Source organism: Lonchura striata, chromosome 2 (assembly GCF_050655825.1).
Source record: "Lonchura striata isolate lonStrDom1 chromosome 2, ASM5065582v1, whole genome shotgun sequence".
NCBI classification, from domain to species: Eukaryota; Metazoa; Chordata; class Aves; order Passeriformes; family Estrildidae; genus Lonchura; species Lonchura striata.
In genome coordinates, this window is record NC_140704.1 from 106,875,836 (window position 1) to 106,889,908 (window position 14,073).

General features: G+C 39.4%; 1 long non-coding RNA gene across 3 annotated transcripts in view; it reads left to right on the forward strand.

The window, feature by feature from the left end:
* LOC110467856 (uncharacterized) overlaps positions 1-14,073 on the forward strand; it is a 96,412-nt gene that overhangs the window by 66,923 nt on the left and 15,416 nt on the right. For all 3 annotated transcript variants that reach the window (XR_014953396.1, XR_014953397.1, XR_014953398.1), the window contains one exon: positions 1-14,073. This exon is cut by the window's left edge; it is cut by the window's right edge and continues 15,416 nt beyond it. This is a non-coding gene — a long non-coding RNA (uncharacterized LOC110467856).

The window sequence follows — 14,073 nt, forward strand, 5'->3', positions numbered from 1 at the left end:
ACTGATAGGTTATCTCATGGTATGTTAATGTCCATCCAACCTAGCTTGGTGCAGCCTAATGATCTTTCCACACTTTGACATCACTGTCAAGGGTGTAGATTGGTGTAGTATTCCCATGATGTCTGGATTGATATTCAGACAAAGTCAAGCCAGTGCCACTGAAGCTGAACAAATAATTCTTTCCAGTGGTCACATCAAATCAACAGCTTTCAGCTGCCGAGGTGCTGTGGGAAACAGCAAATGGTGACTGAGTGTCTGTCCTGAGAGACCTGTAGCTTTCAGTGTCACCTGGCTCGTTATGGTAGAGGTCACCCTCAAGGGAAGCAACTCAGTGCAGTGAAAGGGTAAGTGGACTCTTCTAACAATTTTTCTAAGGTAGCTGAAGGACTCAGATGCCACTTACCTATTTCTTTTCAGAAAACACATGGTCTGCTTTTAAAAAGTCTCCCCTGGAAAGGTGCCAGAAATGTATTGGGAATTCTGTAATTCCACAACCCTTCCATAGCACCAATGCTCTTTGCTGCTGGAGATCTCAGGGAAGGACAGAGGCAAAGACTCTTAATGGAATGTGTAGTGTTTCAGGATACATGAGACTGTATTTATAAACCAGATCCATAGAAACATGGATTAGAGGAATGCCAACAAAAGAAACAGTGCTCCAGGTGGCTACACTGCCTGGTCTCTGTAAGAGAGATGCAATTCTCTCTGCTGCTCAGTACAGGTCAGAGCTCTGCACATCTGAACAGGGTTAAAGTTTCCAGAGATACTGAATAGAAGCATCACAAAACTATCTAGTACAGGAATAACACATTTTGCTGAAAGAAAAGCTTTGAAGATTGGTGTGCAAGTTACCACTGAACAATTGCAGGGAAAAACTTAAATTTCTCTGAGTTTGTCTTGCATCTCTTAGGGAAAATTCTCTCAAGTAATGAGAGACAATAATTTCCTTGGACTTTCATGTATGTACTGATGTATTATTACCTTAAGCAAAAAGGCACGGCATAAATAACTGCATTACAATGCAATGCACACTCCAGAGCGCTGTAATCACAGATACAATTGTAACAGCAGGTCTATGTTGTCCCGTTAAATAGAGATCTGTAATTCAGACCATGCAGAATTGAGTGTGGTTTGTATCTCTCAGGATCATAAATCTGAGGTGGGAGTTTTACATTGCAACTTCCTTCACTATGGTGATAGCCATCAACTGCAAGGATAAGCTCCTACATCAATTCAGTGCTAATAGGACTCCCTGGGTATCATCACCCAAGTGTCTCTGGCCAATTAAAGTTTTTCACTTAGTCAATCCAGCATGACTATTCTTTAATACCAATTAACACAATCTGTTCATAATTATGGTAGTTTTACAATTGTACAATTGCATTTGCACAATTGGAATACATATAGCACAGAGAAAACCCCACAGCCTGAATGAAACATCATCTTGTTCTTAAAATAGTGTCCTGATATTTTTACATGTGATGTTCTATCAGAGAATGAAAGAAAGCTCCAGGATTAAATTTCTTGTTTTCACTTCAGAAAGACTTCAGCCATATATTTTAGGTAGTTCTGCTGTGCTATATTATTCGGAGCAAAATATATTATTAGGGTTATTTAAAGAAATTATCTCTTCCCTTTAAGCTGGTGGTACTGTGAGGGTCTGGGGGTATTCTTTCAACCTCCACAATATGACTTCACACAAACAAGGTATTAATTACAGTGCAAAGGAGAAGAAACAGATTTATGGTTGATGACAGTGAAGGCAATAATCCCAACAAATAGAGGACAGAGCCTAATAAAAAACAGTTATGATTTTTGCCTTGTCCCTGACTATGTAATTTCCTTGTTCTATCTGTGAGAGGACACACATTGCCTGAGCTGCTCCTGAGGCTCTCCAAAGTCATCTTTCACTCTTACATTTCAGCAGCAAGCACTTAGAGCAAACTTTCATTCTGTATAACAGCTATGTATTACCTAAGAAACATCAGCTGCAAGATTGTTCAGTGTGATTCTTGGAACATAAAAATGATTGTTTTTCATCAAAATGTTCTGGTCCAATTTAACCCACTGAAACCAGCAAATAGTGAGTGTCTGAAATAAATAATTTTCAGATGACAGGAGAAAAGTACTGGGAATTAGGAATTGGAGGATATTTGTTCTTGCTCTGCCACTGGCTGCCTACAGGACTTTGGTCAAACTGCTTTCTTTCTCATGTTTTCCTTCCCTGTTCTCACTGCTTCAATTACAAGGTTTCTGTTTGAGTTTGCACAGACGGTAGCACACTGCAATTCCATTCAACAGAGGGTACATTAACAAAAGCAGGCAGACTTCCTCTATCATTAAGTTTACCAGTCCTGTGTTGTCATGGGGTTTACTGGGGTTTTTTAAAGATGAACATCAGCTGCTGAAACTATATATTTTTGTTTTTGGTAAAACGAATTTTCTGGGTTTTGAGACTGCTGTGGGTGCAGAAAGAGGCATGTGGACAGGGATGCTCACAGCCCCTGTGCAGGCAGCTGGGAATAGCTGATGGCAGCAGCTGGAGCTTATTCCTCCTCAAGATAGTTCCTTGCCTGGACACTCTTCACCACAGCCAAGAGGGAATTCCTTCTCCTGACTTCAAGAAAACATTGGTTTCTTGGCTTAGACATAATTCAGACACAAATTTGGTAGAAGAATTACAAGGAGAGTAGAAAAGAGCAAAAGTGTAAAGTCTCCCTCATGCTCAGATTGCACTGGGATTTGTAGCCAGACAGGTTTTTAGCCTGCTGCAGTCATTACCACATTTTGAGACCTCAGGTAATTTTCATCCATCACTGGATTGATTGAGACAGGGTGAATTTTTCTGGTTTTTCAAGGAACCTGGCTGGGTCACACGAAATGGTGAGTTCAGGCCAGCCCATTTCAGCAGGCGACAGAAAGCCACTTTAGACACTTATCTCATGACAGTCTCATACTTTGCCTGATAAAGTCAAATCAGATCAGAGCACAGCAGAAAGCACAGGTCCTACCAGATCAGTAGAAGGGGAAAAAAAATCTACTTTTTCTAGGCCTTTAGTCTCTGCATAATCAGAGATTAGGCTGGGGAGTAGTGATGGAAAGGACTGAGGGAGGAGAGCTCTGCAGGGCAGGGAGCTGGCACAGAGCAGGGTGGCAGGGAAGCAGGAAAGAGCCTTCCAGCAGGTGAAAACAATTAGAGAAGAGACTGTGACCTATCCTGCACAAGTTATTAACACTTGTTCCCAGATGGCTTTTATTAATAAAATTGTGGCCTAATTATGCCACAAAATTTGAATTTTGTTTTACTTTCCATGCTTCTGGGACAGGAAGCAAAATATATTCAGGAGAAATGGGAAGATGGTCCTGGAGACAAAAATCCCTGGCAGTTTTAAGTTTTTTTTAAAGATATATTATCCAATGCAGTAGTGACTTTGCTCATGGGAAAGCAGACAAAATTGCAAAAACATGGAGACAGAGACTAGAAAAAGAGAAGAAACAGAATTAAAGAAAGAACAGAAATGAAGGACACAGTGCAGCTTCTTAAATTGTAAGGGGAAAATGTTATTGTCAAATACCATGCATAACATGTATGAACAATAAATACTTTCTAAATCCTGTACAGAAGCATGAAGGGTATAGAAATGTCTGCCAATATAGCCTTTCCTAAAAGCTCCATCCATCCAGGACAAAATTGTGCAAGCAGCCTCACAAAAGCCTGCTCTAGAGAGCCCAGTTTTCTCCCCTCCTGTCCTCTGGTGTTACTAGAACAAGAAGAAAACCTGGGAAAAAAAGTGGCTTTTTTTGTTCTCAGCAGTGCAGTACAAGCCTTAATTTATGAAGTCTCATTCTGAGTAGTCCTACTGTAACCTCAGTGTACCTGCCAAAAGTTGAGAAAGTTTGAAAACACTGCAGGCTGAAGATATCCTCTTGTTTTTTCATTCTATTTATTTTTAGTTTTCAGGTTGCTTTTAAAAAGCCTTGTGTTACTATGGTTATAACTGTGATGGTCAGAGGACATGGGTGAGCTAAAATTTGCAAATCTTTACTGGTAAAACTAACACAATGGGAAAAAGGAGAAAGTCTTCCTGGTGTATAGCCTCTCCCTATGTACTTTTTCTGACCGTAGGGATTAGTCTAATAAAAGATTCTACTCCCACTCACAAACCTATCTCCCTGGCATAAGGATTGTAATTCATTTACAGCTCTAAGGGCCTTATATTACTATTTATTTTAATGCTGGAACAATCCTGAATGATGTGCCTCTGTATTTGATAGCCTGAATTTGAAGCACTAAAAGCAATTTGAGACATAACTCACTCAGGCTTTTTTTTTTTCTCCTTTTTTTGGTCCCAAATGCATAGCTTAACTCACATAATCAGAAAGTGGATTGATAGAACCCATTGCACCTTTAGTGCTTGAAGATGCATTAGCAATTTAGGAAAAGGTATTAGATAAAAACACTAGAAATTTTAGAAAATGTTAATCTCTTCCTTACTGAAATATACTTGCCTTGCCTGAGGCATCTTTCTTAGAAAAAAAAAAATTGAAAAAACAAGCTGCATTAAGACTGCAGTATTGAATTTAATTTTGTTTTATCACATTTGTACACAGGAAATGCATAAGAATAACTAGTTCTTCCTGCAAAAGCTATCATCAGAGAATTTTCTGACATGTTTGTAATTGTTTATGCAAAGAATCTGATGGAGAATGCTGTGTCCCAGCAGTTGTAAGCAGTGCTAAAATCTAGTATAAAATAAACTATTGCTACTTAAACTATTTGAGAAGACCAACCTAAAGCACATTCACTACTGCTTGTGCAGGGACAGCTCCTCTGTGAACATGAAAGAAGAATTTTGCTCATCTATAGTACATAGTTATAAATTATTTACATTTGGGCTGAAATCATGTCCCAGTTTGGTTTTATGAGAGTATTAAGCATGTTTTTTGATACTGGATAAGTAATGAAAAGTAATTAAAACCAACAATATTAAGGACATAGCAATACCTCATAAGTACCTACTGCTACACTAGATGGTACCTCGGCAGACATGGATAATGGGGAGAGAGAATTTACAGATTTGGCTGTCACTTTCTTGTATCAGCTTACCTTCTAAACCTGTCTGAAAAAGAAAGGGAATAAACTGCTGTTTAACATGCATGCAAGAAAATTTGTTCTGCTGCTTATGGCCATGTAAGATTGAAGGATTTCTTTTGGGTTTATTATTAGCATAATCAGAAACATTGCACTCCATCATTTTGTGATAATAATTCTTCTTGTTACAGGGGGAAATCAACAGAAGGATAAATCCTTTGTTTGCTTCTACGGGGACAAAACCAAAATAATCATGTTCATAACAGATTTACTCTGGAGTTTACATCAGGGTAAATGAAATCAGAAAACATTGCAAACATATGTATTATGGACAGTAATGGGTGCCAAGTGTAGAAAATGCAGCATTACCACTTGAACTCAGTTTTACCTTTCACAGTATTACTGGGCTACTTTTTTGCTCATGTCAGCTGATCAGAAGGCTAACATCCCGTAGGAAAAAAAGAACCAACAAAGTGAATTTTATATAACTGATTTCTTTAAAACCTTGGATTTCCAGATTTCATGCTCCATCCTGTGTGATTTCTTATGAGATCCAAAATCCAGTACCTTTTAAATTGACAATATTATAGCTGAAGCGAAAGTTAAATAGAGCTCCTAGGACTGGATTAGCATTTTTTCTGGCAAAGAGGTAAAATTATATTAACAGATTTTTCCCAAGGACTGATACGTGTGCTTAGAGAGCAGGCAGTCTGAGAAGCAGTCAGAACCTCCAGAGAAGTGGTTCGTCACCACCTGGGTGGTGCTAAATGTACCAGCTTGTTTAAATAGCAAATTATTTTAAATATGAAAGGAGACTTCCTTCAAGAATTGTTATATTGAGCATCACAAAATTGCTGTGGTTTTCTTTTTTTCTCCCAGAGAGCTAACCTCCATCTGTTTCTGAAAGAGCTTAGCATTCATGAAGTAAGAAATTATATTTCAGAGCATAGCTCTTTATCACTCACCAGTTAATGGGGCTAAGAAAAGATTTGAGTAGATTCTTCTGACTTCAGTGCAAGCTCTGAGGAAACAAAAGGAATTGCCTGGAAATGTTGTGAAGGCATAGCTATTTGGTTACAACTTAACCCCTTGCAATCAGAAAGAGACAAAAGGACAAACAACATTTAGGTCACTACAGAAAATGCTGGTATTTGGCTGGTCATATTTCAACTGAGTTCTGAATTCTGAAACGCTGTTAGGCAAGCAACACTCCAGGAGGAACATAGAGAAAGCACTGAAAAGTGCAAGAGACCAATAGCAAAGGAGAACACATTTCAGAGGACATACAGTTTTCAGTCCTGCCTCCAGAAGCTGGACAGTAAAAGGAAGCAGCAGTGATTGCTTGATATGTCCTTGACCAAGATATTTCAAGGACTTGGAATTTTTCTCCAGGTGTGTCTGAAAGCACTGGAGAATTTAACTTTGTGTTAATACCCAATTCCTTTTTATGCCTCTTATTGACTGTTGTTAAAATGTTGATGGTTAGCTACTGAATATTCGTGGCTTATGGGGGCAATGCCCACCTTCTCTGTTGCTTGACAGTCTCTGAGCAAACTGCTGCTTAGCAAAGCTCTCCTCTGTTCTGCTAGAGGTTGTAGCAAACACATTCCCTTAGTTTCCTTCGGGTTCCGTGTCTCAGTGAACACAATTGAAGGAAGGCCACACAGTGGATAATTATTCAGTGCATCTTGCTTATCCAACCCCCCATTTGATTGTTTTATGTGTTGGTTGGTTGGTTGGTCTGAATCTTGAATATACCATAGAAATATTATTTTATGAATAGGTTAACTTCTTCAAAATATATTTTCATTAGGGCAAAGAAATGTCTCTATTTAATAGCTGAGTTCAGTAACAGAAATATTTGCTCCCTCCCACTCCCAAAATCAAGCTTCAGGCATAAAAAAAAACAACGAAAAGATCAAAAAGTTAAAAGCAGATGAAAACCTGTATTTGGTAATAGACAATTTTGAATGTAGCTGTCACTGCTGGTAATATGTGAATCCTTTTGTAAACACTTCCACACCTCTCCAGAATGTACATAAATGAATACCACATATAGCAAATAATCACATATGTTGCAACCATGACAGTTTTATTCATGCTAATAATGCTATTTTATGCACTCACAAAACATATGGTGAGTTCATACTTTTAAATTGACTAAATCTCTCTTGTTTGACAGTGCTGTACTTGCCCTGAATTTCTAGAAGAATTTATTGAAGCTTGGGTCTCTCACCTTCAGGGCAATCACAAGTGCCCTGGAGGGGCCGGGTACAGATCAGCATTTCTAGGGGCAGCTCTTCCAAGGTAACTCAGTTCTGAGAAGTCCAAGCCTAGCACACACGCAGCACTGCCAGCAGCATAAGCACAGCTGTGGCACTTTTCAGCTGAAGCAGGGAGAAAGGATGCATTTAAGGAGACACAATACATTTCTCTGGTTGACTTGGCATAACCTGATGCGATTTTCCTTTCAATTTGCTACAGTCCCACGTGTAAGTCAAATGGAGCAGTAACACATGTATCTACAGCATCTGTAACAGCAAACTTGCTTGGACACCGCTGGTTTGTTGGAGGGGGGAGGGAGGTTCTTCCTTTGTTTGGGGTGTGTTTTTTAATGTGTAGCTTTTGCTGTGATTTCAGGATAAGTGGCATAATTTATTTAACTTTTAATTGGGAGTATTTTGACCTGATGATGTCCTTATGGTTTGGCTGAAATGTGTTCCTGGAACAGCAGGAATGTTTTCCTATTTCTTAGTAAACTGAGAGCAAATAGAAGAGAAGGTGGGATTTTGGAGATTATAAAAACTTGTTGCTGCATGCCATCCTTTTACTGCTGGCATTTCTGATGTCCCTAAACCCTCTGACTGCACTGCCCACACCCAGTTTGAAGGCACACTGGAAAGTCTCATCTTTCAGTCTAAAATAACATCAGTCTTTTCCATTGCAAAAGTGATCAGGAAGATAAAAGAATTATAAAAATCAGTTCACTGGAGTTAAGTGAGTGTCACTCAGCTTTCAAATACCACATTGTGAGGTTCCCATAAATGAAGGGAGAGAAGGAAGTTTGTTCTCTCAGTGTTGCAAAACCCACATTCCTGCACTAGGAATAGGGAGGAATCCATGTCTGCAGGGGAGAGGCAGCTGCTGAGGAGCTTTAAGGTGGTTATAGTCAGCAAACAGCACTCCAGAGCAGTTATTAGAAATGCTTGCCTAGAAATCTTGGTGACTTAACCAGTTTAGCAAAGATCTTGAACCTGGTTCTGGACACAAGCAAACAAAAAACCCTTAATTCACTTATGTACACAGAGTGGAAAAAAAGGGGAAATAAAGCCTTGCATACTGACCTGGTACACTCAGTATGATTAGTGCAGAAATCAAGCAGCCTACACTGAGTAATTCTATTGTTTTGGGAGCTGCAGAAATGGCTGAGAGTAGAATCATCCTCCTCCTCAGCCATCCAGAGTGTTCAGCAAAGGAGCATTGTTGCTAATGGTATTTGATTTCTAATACCTTTTAACTTAGTAAGAATGGGGACAACCTCTAGAGACAGCAGTAAAAGTTTCTGAAATGTGGGTGATAAAGATGCTGAAGTCTGTATATACAAATGGTTATGAATGAGGGGGACTGAAAATAGGAACAATATCAGCTGAGCTTACTTTTGGAGTTCGTCAATTATACTTTGTGAGGAAGAAGAAGGGAAAAAGCTTATTTTATGCAAAATCAGAAGAAAGATTTAGGCATTTGATTTTTTAAAAGTAAACCTTATTATTATAATATAGTTAAAAGCTGAAAATGATAGCTTCTAAGAAACTTTTTTCCCTCCTAACCAACAAAAAACTGAAAAAAATTGACTACATTTAAAATCCCTCTGTATCAAAAGCTGAAAGCTTTGAATAGACTAATAAGGACAAATAAAAAGTAGTTTTGCACTAAAGAATAAAAGAATAATTTTTGCAATTCAGCATATTTAAAGACAGTTACAAGAAACAGAAAATACAGGGGGAGAGAATGAGAGAAGTGTGAGCACACATGCACATGTGTGTATGGGTATATGCACGTATGTGTACCTGCAGAATGAATTAGGAATATATAAGAGTGAAATATACAACTGACCTTACTGCTGCAATCTCAATAGATGAGGCAGTTAGACAGGAGTTGTCAGATTTTAGCTGCCTTTTTTTCCACAAATACCTCATCTTCCATTATTGTCAGGAGGGAACTTTTGTGCTTATTTTCTTGGAAAATACCAAAATGCACACAGGCATATGTTGGTTTAAGGTATATTCAAAATTTAGTAGCATTAGCACTGTTACTGTTACCACTATCTATCTGATAAACAGGTATTCTGGTTGAATGCAATGCAGAAGTAAATTCGCTTATAAATCATAAAGATTTTACAAATCATAAAAATGGTGGAAACACTTCCATGGATTTCCTGCTAGAAGTGTAGCAATAAAACAACAACCATCACTGCCAAATCAAAGAAAAAAGAGCCTAAAGAAATTGATATTTTGCTACATTTTGTTGGATGTAAGGAAGTCTAACTGAAAGGAACTGGTGGTAGTGGAGGTTGACAACATTTAACATTCTCTAAATGCTATTCATCACCATCCTGACTGATTTAACACCACAAGGAAGCTCATATCTAGAGCTAAATTAGGGGGAGGCATCACTGCAGTGAAGGTCATGGCTGACACTATCATGCAAGGCTCCACAAGCAGGAGAAATTATTTTCCAGGAGAATTGTAAAGTTTAACAGCAGATGCAAAGTCCTTCCCTAAGATGGAGTAACCCTGAGCTGTAACACAGACTTGGGACTGGCAAAAAGGCAGCTCTGCAGAAAATGGCCTGAGGCCTTTGGAGATGGCAAATTGCACAGGAGTCAGCAATGCACCCTTGCAGCAGTGCAAGTGAACCTCTGGTTGGGCTGCTTTAGCCCAGGTGTAGCCAGCGAATGGGAAAAAGAATTATTCCCACAGAACTGGAGGGGCTTCACAGGAAATACTTCACTCATTGCAGGGACACCCAGTTCAAAAGAGACAAGGACAAGCTGGACCAGGTACAGTGGAGCACTATCGAGTTGCTTGGCAGCTGGAGGACATGACATGTATGGAAAGGGAGCTGTGGATTGAAGGAGAGGAAGCTGAGTGATAACTACCTTCCACTGCCTAAGGGGGAGTTACAGACAGGAGAATCCAAACCCGACTCAGAGGAACAAGGAGAAATAGAATAACAAGTTTGCACCCAGGGAAATCTGGACTAGATATTAGAAACACTCTTCTGTGAAGAAAATCTGCTTAAGTCTTGAAGCCAAGAAAGTTTCTGGAAACTCCATCACTGGAGATTTTAAAATTTGACAGGTAAAGGCCCTGAGCAACCCTAATTGGACTTTGAAATCACTCCTGCTTTGTAGCAAGAATTTGGACTGGTTGACCTCCAAAAATCCCTTCTGATACAACCTTCCTATAATACAAGTCTTCTTTGAAACTATTTATTCACATAGGTATTTTAACTGACCAGGAAGAAAGAAAAGCAAAAGTATACACATTCTATAAAACTGAGCAGAACTAATTAGAATTAGAAAACAGTTTCTATAAGCCTGTTCTAAACTCCTGATTCATATCCATATAGCTAGTTTAACCAATGCAAGAACTACAAAGATTAGTAGATTACGATTTACACACAGGAAGGAGGTTTAATGTAATGGTGTAGCACCAGGGGCAGGAGACATTTATATTTTCTGCCCTGTCACTTTCTGGAGGTTGATTAAACACAGTGTCTGAGTGCAAGTTTGCATCCTGGCAGTTTGGCTTGGGGCATGAAAAATTCAGCCCTAATCCCACTTTGAAATATGGTGATCCTGTAGGCTCTCAGTGGAATAAGCACATGGATCTGGGATATGAGAAGAGACTCACCTATGCCAAGAGACAGAGCAGAGTTATGCAAGCAGAGCTCTGCCTTAGGTCTACTGTTCTTGAGACAGGAGAAGTGGATGAAGAGCACTTGTATTTCTCTCCTCACAGGAAGGAAACAGTCTAGCACCAGCTGAAAGTGGGTATGGACAGACTTTTTTTCAAAAAGAGCTGGGCAAGGCAGAGGACGCTTACTGTCTCTTTATACATTAGTACCAGTTTGCGAGCTCTTCATGGAAGCAAATGTTTGCTCAAAAGCTATTCACCCTATCCCACCCCTAAGCCTGAAGAGTGTCTAATATCTTAGGACATTTGTTGATTGTCAGTCTGCAGCTATGTGAGGGCAGGAGAAAGTGAAAGGGAGGCATTCCCAGCTCTGCTGTGAGAGTTCTTCAACTGAATAAAATTCTTTATTTTTATTTTAAAGGCAAGAGGCTTGGTCACTTCCCAGAGGCTTATGTTTCACAATTACACATACACTGTTCATAATAAAGGTTGGCTCTGTGGCCCTACCTTACATTTTTTGACTGGGTAACTACTCTACTCAAAGACATGCAAGCCAGAGAACATTAGAGACATGTTTCATGTGTAAGAGGGATGTTCACAGAAACCAGCAACCCCAAGCTCAAGTATACAGGGAACATTATGCAGATCCAGCAACCTCATCCTTACATGATGTCATGGCTACTGTGGGCCATGAGGACCAGGAGGAGGAGGACATTAATTTCACCAGTACTGCCAAACCTTTTCTTCATGGTTGCTTCTTCAGTGCAGGGCACAAGGGAATGTGCAGCACTGATTGAACATGTAAGTAATGACTATGCTACTAAAGAGAGGTGGGAGTAATAGTTCCCGTGTAAGGACATGCTAGAGTGTTGTTGCTGGTAAACCTTTGCCTGTGGTAATAGTATTAATGAGTAGTTTAGTGTTCTGTAGCTGTCTTCTATTTTGACAGTGGCAGCACAAACCAGAATTAGTTCCTTCTCAGGAAATGTTAGTTTTATCTGTGGAAGTCTCTACATACCTATCTCCAGTGTGGTTTTGGGGTTTTTTTTGTTGACTAAATTATAGTCTCTTTCCACTTTATCTATTAGACAGCATATTTACTTATGTAGCAAACTAAACAGAGAAATATTGTCCCTGTTACCAGACACTTGATCTATTAATGTCCTATGACCTCAATAATAAATTACTTCAGGTTTGTGGTAACAAATATCTGCAAATATAGGCTGACTACATAAATAATAATACTGATTTGCCCCTTTGCAAAGGCCTTGTGCAGCATTGCCAAATATATTGCATGCTTGTAAAAAACTCAGAAGAATTTACTGATTGATGAAAGGTCAGAATCTAAAGTGTTAACAATGAGCTTACCTGAAATGAGTCTCTTTTTTTTTCCAAGAAACATGGTCCGTGATGATTGCTTGAGAGGAGTGAAATCCATGCAGTCTTAAATTTCCATTTACATGAAAGTAGGCCCTTACTTCCAGACTTCTATCAAATCTGCTTATGTTCTTCAAAACATGATGTACCACATCTTTTCTTTCACAGAGGTGAAGCCCTGAGCCTATCAAATGAGGCAGAATGTGAGTCAAGATAAGCAAGGATGTATTTTTAAAACTCGCTTCACCAATGGGCTTCAAGCTGTAACTTGCCCCAGTTACTCTGACAACTTTAATCAACCTGGAAGTTCATTATTACTTCTCAATTTATAAAGCCTGCATTCATATTATAAAGCAGAAGATAATCCTTATGAGTTAAGATAAATCCATAGGCAGTGCTCATTTTAGTTCTAATTAGAATCTGCACATTTGTTATGGAAAATGCAAGTTGTATGACTTTATCTTTCATATTGACAACACTGACCATATTATTTCTGTATTATAAATTTGCCTTTCACATATATAGCAATATAAAAAGGATTATTAACTTAAATCCTGTATTACAAACACTGATCCATATAGTGAAGCAATTACATTACAGCAGTTTAATATATAGAGGCATAGAGCTCATTCTACCACAGTCAATAGCAATTTAGCCATTAACTTAAATGAAAGCAAGATTAGGTCTAAAAGAGGCAAAATGCATTTTTTATAGCTACAGTTAATGACAATGTCAAAAGTAAAAATAATGAGTCAAATAATTCATTGTGTACAACTGCCACTGCTATCTAAAAAAAAAAAAAACATTCAAACCAAACCTCTTATTGTTAATGGCATTTATATCATCAATCAGAACATTTATAACATCTGGAGAAGGTAATAATTGCTTCAGCTTGGTTCTAAACTTTATCTTGGATTTAAGTCCAAGTAGTAATTATCAGGGGCTCACATTCATCAGATCCTCAGAGACATCAAAACTCTGCAAGGTGCTGGGGCTTGTGCCTGCCAGCTCCCCACACTGAGGAGCTTGATGCAGTCAAGAAGATGGTCTCTGAAAGGACCAGTTGCCATTAGCTGGAGCTGACTGTCTTCACAACCTGGAGTACTCACTAGTTCCCATTAAAAGAGGTAATTCTTCTCAATTTACACACACACACATACACATATGCGCACACACACACACACACACATATACACATATATGTATATACACATGGTATGTGGGGATCCTGTTGATGGCAAGCTGAACATGACCCAGCAGTGTCCTGGCAGCCAGGAGGGCCAGCCCTGTCCTGGAGGCATCAGGCATAGCATGGCCAGCCGGGCAAGGGAGGGGATTGTCCTGCTCTGCTCGAGCTGGGGCAGCCTCACCTCCAGTGCTGTGTGCAGGTTTGGGCACTGCAATGTAAAAAAGGTATAAAACTATTAGAAAGCACCCAAAGGAAGGCAACGAGGACAGTGAAGGCCTTGAGTGGAAGCTGTGTGAGGAGTGGCTGAGGTCGCTTGGTCTGTTCAGCCTGGAGAAGAGGGGAGACCACATTGCATTCCCCCTTGTGAGGGGAAGAGGAGGGGCAGGCACTGATCTCTGCTCTGTGGTGACAGTGACAGGACCAGAAAGAATGGCACAAAGCTGAGTCAGGGGAGGTTTATATTGAATATTAGGAAAAGGAAAACCACCAAAAGGGTG